Raw genomic sequence first — 16,576 nt, 5'->3', positions numbered from 1 at the left:
CTCTGGGGATGGGGTGGGGGAAAGTGAGGTAGATAGGTGACCTTGCATAGCCCTCCCTATACTTCAGTCTAATTTATTTGCATGTCATAGAGGGTATCACCATCCTGATGTCATGGCCCTTTTGGGAATGAAGAACAAACAACAGGACCCTAAGAGAGTTTGAAGATAACCCTAATGAAAGAAACCTATCTGGTGACTTAGATCTAATAGTGTGAGAGAAGATTGGAGGTGTAGAAATATCCTGTGCAAGGGGTGAAATGGTATAGATATAAATATAGCTATGGATATGTCTAAAGATGTGGATATGGATATAAAATGGATGTATATATATATATATATGTAGATAGAGATAGAGTATGGATATGGATACAGATGTTCTGTGACATTGTGTTTCACTTCACAAAGAAGAATTAGAGTTCTATATAGATCTATAATGACCTGTGTAGATATTTATACCTCACTGTCTGCAGTCTCGCTGTGTTGCCATACTTACTGAATTACAAAAAGAATATTAAAATGATGCCCTGCTGTGAGGAAATATAATGATTGATACTGTAATGCAGTATTAAACTGAGGCAAGACAGAGATTGGTTTTAATCTTTTACTTATGGAGAGTTTAGGGTATAGCCAACTGGGATGGGACTCATGTCCAAAAATCATTGCAGCTCTGAGCAACTGAAACAGGGAACCTTTATAGCTAATTAGGGTATACAATCTTATAGGGGAAACAAAGGTAGATGGGGGGGTGGCAAGGACACTGGATGAGTGGACAAGCCATAATTCCGGGAAAGGATAATCACTTAGTCCTGACAGGATAAGGGTCAAGATAAGGTCCAGGGCAGGAAACAGTGAGGGGAGGGGTAATACTCAAATGGAGGGGGAATTATCCTAGCAAGGATTGAGCTAATGTACCTGTATTTTATGGTACAATGGAATGTAAAATGGCCAGAGCTTCAAGGTTTTTCTTGACTCAATTCTTCTAGTCCTAATGGCAAGGAAAAAGGGGGCTATAATTTTATTCAGAGCATAGCAATTCAGGGCATAACAATACTGGCCATAGAGAAAAGATGAGGAAATGTACCTTTCTTTCCAGTAGAGAGATATGGGAACAACGGGTTCAAAATGTTGCTATATTATGTTCAGCTATTATGTTAGGGTTTTTTTTTTTTTTCTTATCAGTTCTTTGTTTAAAAGGGAGACTATTTTAGGTGAGGAGGATACATATGTTTGACTGTGATATACAACAACATGCACAAATAAAGCTTTTTTTAAACAGACCTGTGACTTGTTTGGTCCTTCAGGGTTCTGTCCTGAGCTCTCTTCTCCCTCTATAAGACTTCAGTGTGATGTCATCAGCTCCCATGGATTTAATGACCATTTCTATGCTGATGATTTAAATCTATCTTTCTTGTTCCAATCTCTCTGTTAACCTCTGATCTCATGTCTTCAAATGATCTTCAAATGATTTTCAGACATCTCAAACTGGATGACTAGTAGATCTCGTAAATTCAGGTCTGCCAAAACAGGACTCTTTCCCCCAACCTCAAACCACCCCCACTTCCTTCCTTATTATACTAGAGGACAATACCATCCTCCCAGTCCTTCAGGATCTCCACTCAAGAATCATGCTGCAATCCTGTCTCCCCTAACCCCCAATCCACTATGTTGCCAAAGCCTGTCAATTTTACCCTTGCAACATCCTTCTCAAATATATTCAAAATATTCTTTCTTCTGACACTATTATTTACTTATTCTTTTCTTCCAAAAAAGACATAGCTCACTGTGACTTTTACCCAATTCCTTTCAGAATTTTATTATTAAAACTACTTAAAAAAAAAAAAAAAGCTGTCAACAGGATGATTTCAGAAAGGTCTGGAGAAACTTACCTGAACTGATGCTAAGTGAAGTGAGTAGGACCAAAAGAACATTGTATATATCAACAATAAGATTATGTGATGATCAACTGTGTCATGGACTTTGCTTTTTTCAACAATAAGGTGATTCAGACCAATTGCAATAGACTTCCATCTGCATTCAGAAAGAGGATTATAGAGATTGAATGTGGATCACAACACAGTATTTTCACTTTTTAGTTGTTGTTGTTTGCTTGCTTGTTTATTTTTTTCTCCCATTTTTTTCCTTTTTGATACGACTTTTGTTGTGCAGCAGGATAAATGTGTAAATATATTTAGAAGAATTGCACGAGTTTAACTTATATTGGATTACTTGATGTCTAAGGGAGAGGGAGGGAGGAAAGGAGAGAAAAAATATGGAATACAATATTTTGCAAGGGTAAATATTGAAAACTATTTTGCATATGTTTGGAAAATTAAAAAGCTATTATTAAAAAAAACCTTCAACAGATTAAAATTAGACTATCTGGCTTTTTGTAAAATACTATCCAGGGGAATGATACAATATTATAAGGAACATCCCCTCATGAAACAGTCAAACAGTTGAGGAAAATGAACCTGCAAAGATGGTTTTGTGTGATAGTTAAGCTATAATAGCTAAGCAATTTTATTCCCAAAGTATTTGCAAATTAAACTGAAAAGAGAAAATAAATCTGTATAAAATGGAATAGGACTGCTGGTGTTTTTGTATTGAGCTACTCTTATTGGAAATCATAGTAGGAGCACTGCATATATCCATATTAGGACCATTTCTGTAACCTCCCACCGAGGCTACTGATTGCCAGGGCCACACATACCAAACTTTCCCAGAAACACATAAAGACGAGCTGATGCTAAGGTGCCAAACAGCCTTTCTTTATTGGAGGGGTTAGCAGGAAGCAAGAGCAAGTGTATGTATGTCTCTGCCTCTCTCTACTTCTCTCCACATCCTTCTTCCCCTGTGGATTCAAAGCTGATTAGTTATATTTACTCTCCTCTGGGATTATCTCCTGCCTAACCCACTCAGCACTGTGTAGGTGGATCTGCAAAAGGGAATCACCTGGAGTTAGTGCTAAGTCTAAGAAAAGATCTAGCAAAAGGACACACCCCTCACCATCTCAAGGAAACACCTGTTAAGACACAACCTTCTGCCTCAGAGGCCAAGCCCTTTTTTACTTCCTCGGTCCACCGTACCAGCTGACATGGCATACATGGCAATTCTCTGAAGGTAAGTCCCTAACACATTTCCATACATCATATACTGAAATCAGGACCTGGATCTGATGTTCCTATATGTTCCAGAAGGAATCTATGCTAGGGGCAATACAATTCTAAAGAAATTCATTGAATCTCAAAGTATCTCAAAAATGGAAATATTCTAAAAGAACAGAATCAGTGACGGATGGTACTTTTACTTAAAATTAAAATGGTAACTGAACAAATTATCTGCTATAGTTCATCTGTTTTTTCATCTGAGTAAAATCTTTATTAGCCTTGTTTATTTAGAAACATAATTATTTGTCATAGTAAGAAAAGTATCAACAAAATATTTCTTCCATAACTTAGAGGCACATTCTCCCACAAATACACACACCATCCATAGGAAGAAGAGATATACAGAGAAAAGGAACATGCATGGGCAGGCATGTAGAGAGACCACTCCCTTTTTGGATAAAATGGGTTCTTGAGATCTTCAGTGATGCCATTATACTTTTCCTACTGAAGATTCTCCCTGCTGGTCTTATGTAGCATTCAGTCTGGCAGGCATTTTCTGCACTTTCTGCTAGGAGTCTTTGCCAGGGCATGGAATGCCATCTTTGCCACATACTGCTCCCTGCTAATCTTATATGATCACTGTTTGATATCATCAGTTGGCCCTACGGCTAAGCCTGGAAATGAGCCAATGGTGAATCTACTAGCACAAGGTAATGCAGCTTCTCTCTGCTTTTAGCATCAAAAGCAGGAAAAAAAAAAAAAAACTTCCACAATCTCATGTCCAGTTTCAGAACCACATTTTGTCAACAATCAGCAGAAACGATGAAATCAAAGGATTCCCAGAAGAGGCTGTTACACACCCCTCCCAAACTCCTAATAAAAATATAAATGCCACATAAGCCAAGGGAGAACATATCCAGCAGAATCAGCATGTGATACTGTGGCATAAAAGGAACGAGTTGGCCTCTCTATCTCTCTTCCCTATATACCTGCCTCTCCATATTCCTTACATGTATCTACTCTTCCTATTGATGGTGTGTATGTATAGGTGATCAGGTTTAATGGGAGAAATGTGTTATTATTGCTTTTCTATTATGGTATTTCTTAAATGCTTTTGTTTTTAATTAAATTCCTGGGTGACTAGAAAAAACAAGAAGATAAATGAGGACTCATGAGCTTCGTTTGGTTGTTGTTTTGTTATTGTTGTTATTTTGTTTTCTTTTGGAGTAAATCCAGATCGATGGAGTGCTTTGAACATGGAGTAACATTGTCAGGGGTACCTCTCAGACAAGTTAAGATACCCCTATTTGCTACTAAATAATGATCGAAATATATATGAAGTACTCATCTAACATTGAATATGTATTCTTGAAAAGTCAACTATCACACATACATTGATAGATATACATATATTGTCTATATATTAAATAGAAACAAATGAGATATTTATATACCAGAGACAGTTTTAGTACCAAATACTTTCTCTAGTAGTTTTATATATATATATATATATATATATATATATATATATAGAGAGAGAGAGAGAGAGAGAGAGAGAGAGAGACAGAGAGAGAGAGACAGAGAGAGAGAGACAGAGAGAGAGACAGAGAGAGAGAGACAGAGACAGAGAGAGAGAGACAGAGAGACAGAGAGACAGAGAGACAGAGAGACAGAGAGACAGAGAGACAGAGAGACAGAGACAGAGAGAGAGAGAGCTCGAGTGCACTGTGGGAACTTAGGGTGGATCACAACATAGCATTTTCACTCTTTTTGTTGTGGTTTGCTTGAATTTTGTTTTCTTTCTCATTTTTTTTTCACTTTTTGATCTGATTTTTCTTGTGCAGTAAGATAATTATATCAATATGTATGCCTATATTGGATTTAACATATATTTCTACCCTGTTTAACATGTATTGGATTACTTGCCATGTAGAGGAGGGGGGTAAAGGGAAGGGGGGAAAATTGAACACAAGGTTTTTCAAGGGTCAATGCTGAAAAATCATCCTTGCATATGTTTTGAAAATTAAAAAAAATTATTGTTGTTTCCCCTAGAAGCTATATTACATCCGTAGGAAGTGATTTGCCCAAAGATATCTAGATGGGATAAAATAGAAATGCCATTCAAACCTAAGGCTTCTGATCTCAGATCTAGTAGTTCTTCCTGTTTAATTAGGCAATGTATTTAGGCAATCTGATCTTAACAGCAACTATCCATGTTTTGATCTGAGTAACACTTCTGTAAGAGTCGATAGAAAGGTAGGACAAAGTGCTGGATTTGTTCTCAAGAAAGACTGAACTTTACTTCTGACATGTATGAACTGTGTGATATTGATATAATATAACTTCTAGGGGAGATAGCAATGATTTTGAAGTCCCCTGACCTTAGGGGACTTCTGTTCTAATGATAAATCAGTAATTCTAAATCTTCTGGCTTTGGAGTCTGCCTCAGGGAATTCCCACATTCAACCTAAGAATACAATTATTCTAACAATCTGTCTAACAAATATTACTGTCTGTTGGGTAGTGAAAATCAGATTCCAGAAACTACCCCTTGGTTCCACCTCTAGACCATAAATTTAGCATATCTGTAACATGAAGAACTAGATAAAGGTGTCTCCTTGCTTCTGTTTCTTTGCTAAATTCTCTTGGAATTTAGACCACTTGTAATGGCATTGTAATTACAATAAACTGTGCCCCTTGACCAGGAAATGGGTTCAAGCCTACAAATTTTTTTGAGATACCTTGCAATGCTGATCTGTGACCCCAATATTTTGGAATTCCCTTTCCAACCTCAACTATCCTTTGTTTTCTCTGTGTCTCAATGTACTCATATGTAAAATGGGAACAAAATTTCTATCATATTTAACTCAGAGATTCATTATATCAAATGAGAAAATGTGTATAAAGCACCATATAAATGTTACCTATGTCTTTGTATTTGTTCCAACAGGTGACATCTCTATAAAAACAAAATTATGACTTCTGAAACATATAGGTTTAGAGTATTGTCTGGAGGATCCTAAGAAGGCAGGAACCTCTAAGAAGCCTGGAATCAGAAAGACTCATCTTCCTGAGTTTAAATCTGGCCTCAGATACTAGCTATATGATTCTGGTCAAGTCACTTAATCCTGTTGGCTTCAGTTTTTTCATCTATAAAATCAGCTGGAGAAGGAATGGGAAAATTCCAGTGTCTTTGCTAAAAAATAAAAAACCTCAAATGGGTTCGTTAAGAGTAGAAATAACTGAATAACAACAATTGAGAAACTAGGTTATTTCTTCAGAGTCATACAACCATCAAATGAGGGTGTGGAAGACATGGTTAATGAACAAAATAGTTACTTGTGATTTCTTAGACATTTTTATAAAGAGAAACCAGAAATCTCTATTACAATTCCAGAAAACTGGGGATAGTCGGGGATATGATTTAAAAGAAAAAAAGTAATAAAATATTTTATATCTTAAAAATTATGAATTTAATATTAATTACCATTTTATTTTACTCACTAGTGAGTAAAACTTTTGTTTTAGTGATTGCAATGTCATCAATATAATTGTTGATATTAAAATCCTCCCACTTCTTGTATATTGTCTTCCCCCATTAGGAAGTAAAAAATGGTTACGTCCATCTCTCTTTCACTTAGTATGGTGCCTGGAACAAAACAAATGTCTAATGAAAATTTGGTGCCTTATCTTTTCATAATTTCTCAGGACCAAATTTTTATTCCTTCATAAAGCAAAGTGAATTTTGGAGTTCTGTTTTCATTGTTCATTTGTTAATAATGCTAAAGAAAGGGAAGTCAGAAATATAAAGTGGTAATACTCCACCTGGTGGATAATAGAGGAATGAATTGTTTTGGTTGTGGAAACACTATAAAATAGTTTGTTAAATAAGTTGTATTTGACTCTACATGACCCCATTTGAGATTTTCTTGGCAGAGATAATGTAATGGGTTGCCATTTCCTTCTCATTTTACAAATGAAGAAACTGTAGCCAAAAGGTTTAAGTGACTTGTTGAAGGTCTCCCTCCCTCCCTCCCTCCTTTCCCTCCCTTCCTCCCTTCCTCCCTCCCTTCCTCCCTTCCCTCCCTCCTTTCCCTCCCTTCCCTCCCTCCCTTCCTCCCTTCCCTCCCTCCTTTCCCTCCCTTCCCTCCCTCCTTTCCCTCCCTTCCCTCCCTCCCTTCCTCCCCTCCCTCCTTTCCCTCCCTTCCCTTCCCTCCCTCCCTCCTTTCCCTCCCTTCCCTCCCTCCCTCCCTCCTTTCCCTCCCTCCCTTCTTCCCTCCCTCCTTCCCTCCCTCTCCTACTTCAATTCTAACTGATATCTTTAACTTAAAAGAAATTTCCCTTGAAATAGATAACAATTTCAGCACCACAATTCACTAGCAGCTCAAAATTTCTCCCATGAGAATAATAAATTTCATTCCAGATAAATATGAATGAGATAAGCTGTGTAAAGATCTCTTATAAGAATGTGGCTTTGACCTATGCCTTAATTGTGACTTGAGACTTTGTAATAACAAGTTGAGCCACAGCTTAAAAAGCTGCAGGTGTTCAGTTATCTTGGATGAATATTCCCCTTCCCACCTCTTAATTAGCATTTAAGTACTTAGTGGGTAAAGAGTTTGTTATTTACTAATTTTTTTGTTGTTGTTGTTTCTGGGATAGATTTCTGCATTTAGAGAGTTAAGCCTGGACTCCTGCAGACAATGGAAGAAAAAGTTAAGGGAGAATGGGGGCTTCTTCATTTAAAGTCTATATAATCTTGTGTTTTGCAATTTGTGCTTTGTACTTCTCTACTGATACCTTGTCTGTTGGGAGTTGCCCTTTCTCCTGAGATTGCAATAAATCTTTTGTTGTTGTTGTTGTTGTTGTTTTTTACCTTGAGAGTCTCTTATTTTAATTTGGGTAAGGGTCACTGTCCCACACAAATGAAATTCAGAAGAGCCATTAGAAAATTATATAAATGTGAACTGTTCTTTTTTTTTTTTTTTAATATATTTTCCCCTAAAATGGTGAGATTATGACCATAAAAATGTTAAAATGGAGTTCCATGAGAAATGAAGATGAGAACAAAAAAAACTTCATAAGACTTTGCTCCTAATGTCTATAATTCTACACCAAAAGATTATCATTTAGTTAAACCAGTTTTGATTATATTGTTCCTGGGCAATCAAAAAACTAGACATAATATATCTTAGATGATTAAAGATTGTTATCAAACTAAAAACATTCTGACTTTATCAAACAGACCTTAGTTAAAACCACTGATAGAAATAGTTGGCTTTGAATCTTTTTTTTTTTTTTTTAATTAGAAATGCCACTTAAAAACATTAATAAATTGTAGTGGATTTGTTGAGTTTAACTGTAACTTTTGCATCAGAGGCTTTCACATGATATAAAGGACCTTGATAAATTTTAGGGAATTTTTTCCTTCTCTAGATCATTGTTGTTATTCGAAATCTTGGAATATCCCCCAATCTTGATGCAGTGTAGCCCCTATGGCATCTTATTGACATCTCAGGGAAAGTGAAAATAGGCAAGTGTTCCCTCAGACCAGGTGTCTCCAGTCAAATGAAGCATGCCAAAGGAGCTCACTGATTACCCCAATAAGTCTTTCTGTGGGCTTGGGGGTATCCCAGATATAGGAGAGAGGGGAAAAATGGGGGACTTATCTTGACAAGGAGAGGGAAAAACCAAGATAAATTAATAGAGAAAAGTGAGAGAGACCAAGTGCTTCCTGTCACTGATATGCTAATTTTATGGCTTAGAGGTAGCTTTGAAGAGTGGTCTGGTTCTGACTTTGTGAGCAGATGCAGTACCCATATTTCTAGGCAGAGCTGGGAGTGGGAGCCTCCCAGAGATGTGTTTTCAAAACTGAAACATCACTAGGATGAGTGGTGGACACTCAATTTGTTCTGTGACTTTGTTAACTTTAAGCACCTCATTATTATTTCTCATTAGTCTCAAAGAATCTGTCATCAGTGGCCAAAAGGTTATCTGACAATCAGTAATAATTGTGGTCATCCTGGTCATATAAAGTAAACTGGGGCAGGGTAGCCTAGAGAAAAAATAATTTCTAACTATATCATTTCCAAGGCCAGGTGGCTTTAGGGTTATTGCTACATCTTCTCTAGGAGCCTTACCACATCAATCTCAACCAGTTTCCAAAGCTATCTGAAGAAAACAAAGAGAATTTATAAATCTTCATGAGAAATACTGGCAGTCAACAAGGAATGATCCTTTCCTAGAAACTTGTAAAGCCTCAGCCACTTGTATCATGTGCAATGTATGGATTCAGGAAAATGCCATGAGGTGTCCCCTGTGGTCCCTGACATCTCTTAGAAGATGGCACCAGTTTTTGGTCCATGTTCTCAGTTCCCTTGTTGTTCTTCTCAGTTCCCACTAGACTCTCTGACAGTTTCTTTTTGTAGTTCTTCATGTTAAGTGGGATACCAACTAACCCCATATTCTCCTCCTGCAATTCTGCTTTCCTGCTGTTCTTCAAAGCTCCCCATCAAGTGAGATTTCTCAATTGTGTTGTTATTGTTGGATCAATTTATTTACATCTAATTTTTTGTGGTCCTATCTGGAATTTGTTGTTGTTTCTGTTTTTTATTTGGTTCTGGACGATTTTGTTTTTGTTTTTGTTTCTGCTAAGGTACTAGAAATGTTTACCATTTCCTTCTCTAGCTTATTTTACAGATAAAGAAACTGAGACAAACAGGGTTAAGTGACTTTTACAGGTTTACATAGCTAGTAAGTGTTGGGGACCAGATTTGAATTCAGGAATAAAAGTCTTCCTGATTCAGGCCTTGCGTTCTATCCACTGCGCCACATAACCACCCTTGTGGGTCCTATCCAAATACTAATAAGGATTGAAACTTTGGAATTTACTTTTGGATGGAACATGTATCTTCTTCCTGTGCAATGGTACAAGTGCCATTACAAGTGAAGGGAGTGTGAAACTGATGAGAGTTAGGGAAGGGAGAACCCCCTTTTGGGTCGGTGCAAAGATAGTCTCATGACAGCACAGAGTCCTCTGTAAAAGGAATTTACAGGCCCGAAAACCTAGATTGATAAAAAGGTTTATTTGGGGTTTGGAAGTAAAGTTAAAGGTAGAAAGACACTAGGGCCAGAGGTGGTCGTTGGGCGGGCAGGAACCCTTACATGGCCAGAAGGATACCATGTTTGGGGGGAAGGGCTCCTGCAAAGAGAGAGAACTCCAGTTTGGCTCTTTTATACCTAAAGGGGCTTGTGGGTGATGTCCCAAGTTAGCTCAGATGGGGGGGGGGGATGGGGAAAGCCCACTGACCAGGATTTGTAAATCAAAGGTCAGCCATGGGGGAAGGTTCTTAAAGGGACCTCAATATCCCCATCAAAACTGTGTTCCCTTTAAAATTATCACTCTTAAACTCCGTCCCCTTTGATCCCTCACCCCCAGACTCAAGAGAGTTTATGAGAGCAATTCCTCCTGGCTGGCCCTTTCTAAGGCAAATCACCCCCATTGATAGCCTGATAGCCAGATTCCCATTCAAATTCTTTTGGAAGACTTGGGCCAGATATTGATAAGCATCTAGGCCTGGGGACTTAGCCTCAAGATTCCTTTTTAAAGGGCAATTTCTAAACTCATTCTTTGCAGAATGTCCAAAGCAGGACTATGCCTTGTCCCTTGGTATAGCTGTCTGCTAGGACCCTGCCCACTGAGAAGGCATTTTCTTCTCAGTGCCAGTCTCCATTTCCCTAATAGGACTTTTCCACTGAAGAAGTCTGTTTTTCTAGCAAAGCGGACTTCTTTATCCAACAAAAAACTTCCATTTTTGCCCTCTAAAAGTCTTTGGGTTCATGAATTCTTTCACAAAAGAACTTCATTGACAAAAAACAGATTTCCACAATTCTCTGACTGCCACTAACCTCTTCACAAAGACCTCCACTCTTCTCCTTTACTCACAATGCAATTCTTGCTGAACTTTGGCTCTATGTCAGGAATGCATCTTTGGCTCCCTGTATCTAATCAGCAATGCTAAATTACAAAACAGTGATCCTAAAGTCTGATGCCTTCTTTTTATCTAAGTACCCCAAGTAAGTATTTCCTCAAGGTCTAGAAATTACTCTCTGTTACTCCCCCATTGTCTTTCAAGCCCCATGAACTTTTCTAATCTACTAGACAAGATTATTGAAATTACCTGGAATTACTGATCAGATCTAGAAGGATAGGTGAGTGGCAGGAAGCCAAGTATTCCCCTGGCATTACTAGGTACCAGGAGAGTATAGAAAGAAAAAAATAATTAAGCTCTCACTGCATAGTCATTTGGAGCAATGACAAATGGCAGATAACGCACTCACCCATAGTATGATTTTTGTCAGGGAGAATTGTGGATGGCTGGGTGGACCTTTCTCCCATGCTTTTTTCTTTGCTCTTTGGTTCATTCTACTTAATGCACTGTCAATTAGTGATCTGCCCCTGGTGTTCCACTTCCTCCTTAGCTCTTGAAACCCTGATTTCTCTTGTCATTTACCAAAACTAGTGCAGTTTTATACAAATGTGCAAAGGTCACTAATGACTTCTTTCTTGCCAAATAAAACGGCATCTTTTTAACGATTATTTTTCTTTGCCTCTCTGTGACACTGAAAACCACTAGTCATACATTTCTTACAATTCTTTCCTCCTTGACTCTAATTATTCTTTACCTTGTTAATTCTTTCCCATTGGTGCTTCTATATTTATAGTTGGCTTCTCTTCAGCCCTTAAATCTAGACATTCTTCAATGCTCACCTTCTAGGCTTTTGCCCTTCTCTTTTCACATTCTCTTTCTAAAGCCAGGGCCATCCCCAGTCATCTACGTTTATAACTTGTCACCTGACCATATGAATCCAATTCACTTGCATGTAATAGTATCATTACCCTGAGGTCATGGTCATCTTCCAGAACAAAGTAATAAGCATTGGGAGATGAAATCATAGTGGTGTTCTCTTTGCCAAAAGATATGTTTTTTTGTTTTTTTACATGAAAAGATCATGGACAAAATCCAAAGATGATTTTCTGACAAGCTTTTGAGAGGAATGACTAGCTACCACAGGCTCAAAGAGAGGAGGGGGGGAGGGCAGAGTCTAGGGAGTGACAAGATGTGTTGACAGTTAAGACTAAATGCTAGCAAGACAGTCTGGAAAAACTAATCTCCTTTTGTATAAGATTATGGTTGATGGAATTCACATTATGATTGTCTTAACTATGCTAATTAGTCTGGGAAAGTTAACCTTTTTGTTTGATGATTGTGATTGATAATAGGATCTGGATGGGCTCATTTTAGTGGGAATAGAATAATCTAGTTTAGAGTTCACATCAGAAGGACAAACAACAACATCTGTGAGGGGGTGAGGGGGCACTAAACACCTGGCAACAGCAGCTTCCTTTCTCTCTGTCTCTCTGTCTAGCATTCTTTCTCATTTTCTCTTTTCATTCCCCTTCCTGTGGGAGCTCTGACCAAAGGAAACCTCATAAGATATTTTAGGATTCTTACGCTAGATCTTTCTTAAGGACCATGCCTTAACCCAAAATTACTCTGATTCTCACTAATTAAACAACAAAAAGTCCCTGGACAAATGCAGCTTGTTCAGTCTTTGGGTTCTGAATGCCTCAGAGTGTATGTAAACAGCAATTGTTTCTGTTTTGGCTAGAAATCCTGAGGGCCATTTCCTCCCAGATTGATTCTTTGCCTCATTTCTTTCTTGCCTAGCTTTAATCCCTGAATGGGCAATTGCCTCCATCAAACAGAGACATGTTAAAAACTTTGGCTTAAAAAGACCAACCTTTCCTGCTGGATACATGGATCTGGAAAAAAAAAAAAAGGGCTGGTGACTTTAGACAGCCTTCCCTCCCTTAAATTCAATTCACTTGGCTTCATCTCCCTGATTATCTTTGAGAACAAAGGACAAATAACAACCTCTTCCTAAAGCAGTTCATCCATTAGCTCCTTGAAAGCAAGCCTCCATAGCTGTGGATCGTAAGATCCTGGTAAGACTTTTAGTTGGGGTAATTAAATGGCCCAACACATCAAAGGGCTGAACCAGGAAACTGATGAGAGACTTAAATGCACGTTCTGACGATAGTTCTCTTCTCTGTTTGAAAGTTTGCCTCCATGAGATCAACACCTGCTATAGCTCTCCAGAAGTGATAGTGCTTGCATTCCTCAGTGTGTGGACCATGCTATGGGGGGAAAATAACAGCAAAAACCCCCCAAAACCAGGGAATTGTTAAGGTGCAGGTCAACTCTCAGAGAGCCTTCACAGCTTTGGATCATAGAATCTGAAAGAGTTGCAAGGCAGCCTTTGCTGACACAGATATTATGGATTGGGAATGAGATAAATTGGAGGCAGAGGGAAGAGAAGAGAGGTCAGACAATTCAACGGCCTCTCAGTGGGGAGGTCAGAGAATAGCAACTGCCCCTCAGTCTCTTGTTATCATCCTCTCACAAGAGGAGATCCATTCTGCAGGTCTGGGTTGGATCTCCAGTAGCCACTGTCAAGTGGCTCCCATGTAGTCCAACAGCTCCTGTGTATTTTTTTTTTTTTTTTTTTTGCTGTTACTGGTTTTTTTATATTAATTTTATAATTATAACATTTTTTGACAGCTCATATGCATAGATAATTTTTATTTATTTATTTTTTACAACATTATCCCTTGTACTCCCTTCTGTTCCGAGTTTTTCCCCTCCTTCCCTCCATCCCCTCCCCTAGATGGCAGGCATTCCCATACATATTAAATATCTTATAGTATATCCTAGGTACAATATATATGTGCAGAACCGAATTTTGTTGTTGTTGCAAAGGAAGAATTGTATTCGGAAGGCAAAAATAATCTGGGAAGAAAAACAAAACAAAACAAAAATGCTTACAGTTTACACTCATTTCCCAGTGTTCCTTCTCTGGATGTAGCTGATTCTGTCCATCATTAATCAATTGGAATTGGATTATCTCTTCTCTATGTTGAAGATATCCGCTTCCATCAGAATACATCCTCATACAGTATCATTGTTGAAGTGTATAATGATCTCCTAGTTCTGCTCGTTTCATTCAGCATCAGTTGATGTAAGTCTCTCCAGGCCTCTCTGTATTCCTCCTGTTGGTCATTTCTTACAGAACAATAATATTCCATAACATTCATATACCATAATTTATCCAACCATTCTCCAATTGATGGACATCCATTCATCTTTCAGTTTCTAGCTACTACAAAAAGAGCTGCCACAAACATTTTGGCACATACAGGTCCCTTTCCCTTCTTTAGTATTTCCTTGGGATATAAGCCCAGTAGTAGCACTGCTGGATCAAAGGGTATGCACATTTTGATAACTTTTTAGCTCCTGTGTATTTTAACAATCATGTACCATTCTTTATATGCTACTTGACAGTTGAAGCACATAGTAGTCAGGTACTGGATTTGCCACCATCACTAGCCTCTGGATAGAGTTGCAAGATGAGGCTGAGGCATTTGCCTACTTTATAAGACCATAGGATTTAGACTAGATCTTGATATCTAACTATAGTTTAATAGTTACAGTGCCTTTCGTAAAGTGTTCAAAGAATATTTAATGCAATAACCAAATTATTGTAGTTTTAACTAAAGCCTTTATAAGCATTAGTCTACTTTTATATTATCAATTATCTACTAGAAATTTCCATATGGATATTTTATTGTTAATTCACAATGTCTTAATTCTGATTTATTAACTACCCTAGAAATTCAGCTATTCTTCCTAATTTCCTTCTTCTCAAGACTAGTTTTTAACTCTTTCTTGTTTATTCTCTTCACCTAAGTCTTTATCATAATCCTATCATTTTTCCCCAAACATCTTTCAGTTTTATTTCTTCTTTTCATTCACATTGCTGCTAACTCAGTCCAGGCTTTTATCATTCTATTATAACACCTTTCTAAATAGTCCCATCATCTCTGGTCTCTTTACACACTCAACTATTTTTCTCAGAGATAAATCTTCCTACAAAAAATATTTTCATTATGTCATGGCCCTCTTCTAAAACTTTAGAGACCCATAATATTGTTTTTAGGATGACTACCATGATACTCAAACAGAATTTAAGTAGTCACACTATAATGCCATTTAAGTACACTATTTAGGACCACTACACCACTACAAATGTGTTCTCTAGCCTCATCTGGGTCTTCTCCTACTGCATGTTCAAATGTTTATTCTTCTTTGATTGACTCTCTAAGCCATTCCTCTCCATAGCTAAGCCAGACCTTCATTTCTTTATTCAGATCCCACTTTTCTTACCTCCTTTACTCCTGCTGATGAGGTCCTGAGTAACTGGGTGCAGTTGGTAGAGAGGGACTCAAGTGTTGGCAGAATTGCTCCCTGGAGCAGTCAGGGAAGGGGGATCATTTTAGCCTCATAGTTCCATGCTCTATGGAAGTCATGAGTGGTCCCACCTTGCTATGTTCAAAAAGAAATCCAAACCCCTGAGGTTGAATTTCCCCTATAAACCTGTCTATGGCTTAATCATCTTTGTTGAATCCCTCTTAGAGTGATAGCTAACCACAGAATACTGCCTTGTTGTGTCTCTCCTCTCACCCTACTATGAAGCAAAGGGTCTTCTTCTTATAGCTAACTAGCTCTTTTAGGATGCTAATCTCCTCTATAGATCTAATGTGGGAAATGAGTGTGAATCATAACATAATCTTTTCATTCTTTTTGTTGTTGTTTGCTTGCATTTTGTTTTCTAATTTTTTCCTTTTTTTGATCTGATTTTTCTTGTTCAATATGATATTTGTACAAATATGTATAGAAGAATTGCACATGTTTAACATATTGGATTACTTGCCAGCTAGGGAAGGGGGTGGGGGAAAGGAAGAGAAAAAATTTTGGAACACAAGGCTTTGCAAAGGTGAATGTTGAAAATTATCCATGTATGTATTCAGAAAATAAAAAGCTTTAATTAGAAAAAAGAAATTTAGCCTGCCAGCTAAGGACATACTCCAACCTCTTGGGGTTTTCCCTTTCTCCTGGTTAATTTTGAATTTCATTAGCGAACTTGTATTTTTCCATCACTAATTATTAAAATTCATTTCCTTACTATGCCCTCTCCCAACTCTATTTCATATTTACCATTTCTGGTGTTTATAGTATCTTTTCATTTTGTCTGTAACCTTCTCTCCTAAATAAACTCTTTTGTCAAAGAGAACAGCCATTGTAAATTCATCACATGATCAAATCTCAACATTTGGTGCCTATAATCTCATCATTTGATGTTAAACCCCAAACACATCATTTAGAATCATCAGTTGCTCTCTTAAATCATACTAATGGGCTGCAGCTTCTAGGGGATATGTCTCAGTAACACTAAGGCTACTGGCCTTATCTCTAAGGCTACTTGACTTTGGGAGTGCTGTAGTTCACAAACAATGCTGGCTATAATAACAAAGTTTCTGAGACAATAATGAGAAGACCACTCTTCAA

General features: G+C 37.8%; 1 long non-coding RNA gene across 3 annotated transcripts in view; it reads left to right on the top strand.

Moving 5' to 3' along the window:
* LOC141549993 (uncharacterized) overlaps positions 1 to 16,576 on the top strand; it is a 58,910-nt gene that overhangs the window by 13,854 nt on the left and 28,480 nt on the right. For 2 of the 3 annotated variants that reach the window (XR_012484476.1, XR_012484477.1), the window contains exon 1: positions 2,903 to 3,120. The exons of the other annotated variant lie outside the window; for it this stretch is intronic. This is a non-coding gene — a long non-coding RNA (uncharacterized LOC141549993). Of the gene's footprint in view, positions 1 to 2,902; positions 3,121 to 16,576 lie in introns of those variants that run through there. 3 annotated transcript variants of the gene reach the window in all.

The sequence above is a fragment of the Sminthopsis crassicaudata genome, chromosome 1, assembly GCF_048593235.1.
Source record: "Sminthopsis crassicaudata isolate SCR6 chromosome 1, ASM4859323v1, whole genome shotgun sequence".
In the NCBI taxonomy this organism is placed as follows: Eukaryota; Metazoa; Chordata; class Mammalia; order Dasyuromorphia; family Dasyuridae; genus Sminthopsis; species Sminthopsis crassicaudata.
The sequence above is the reverse complement of the archived record's forward strand: the minus strand, read 5'-3'. Positions and strand labels throughout refer to the sequence as shown.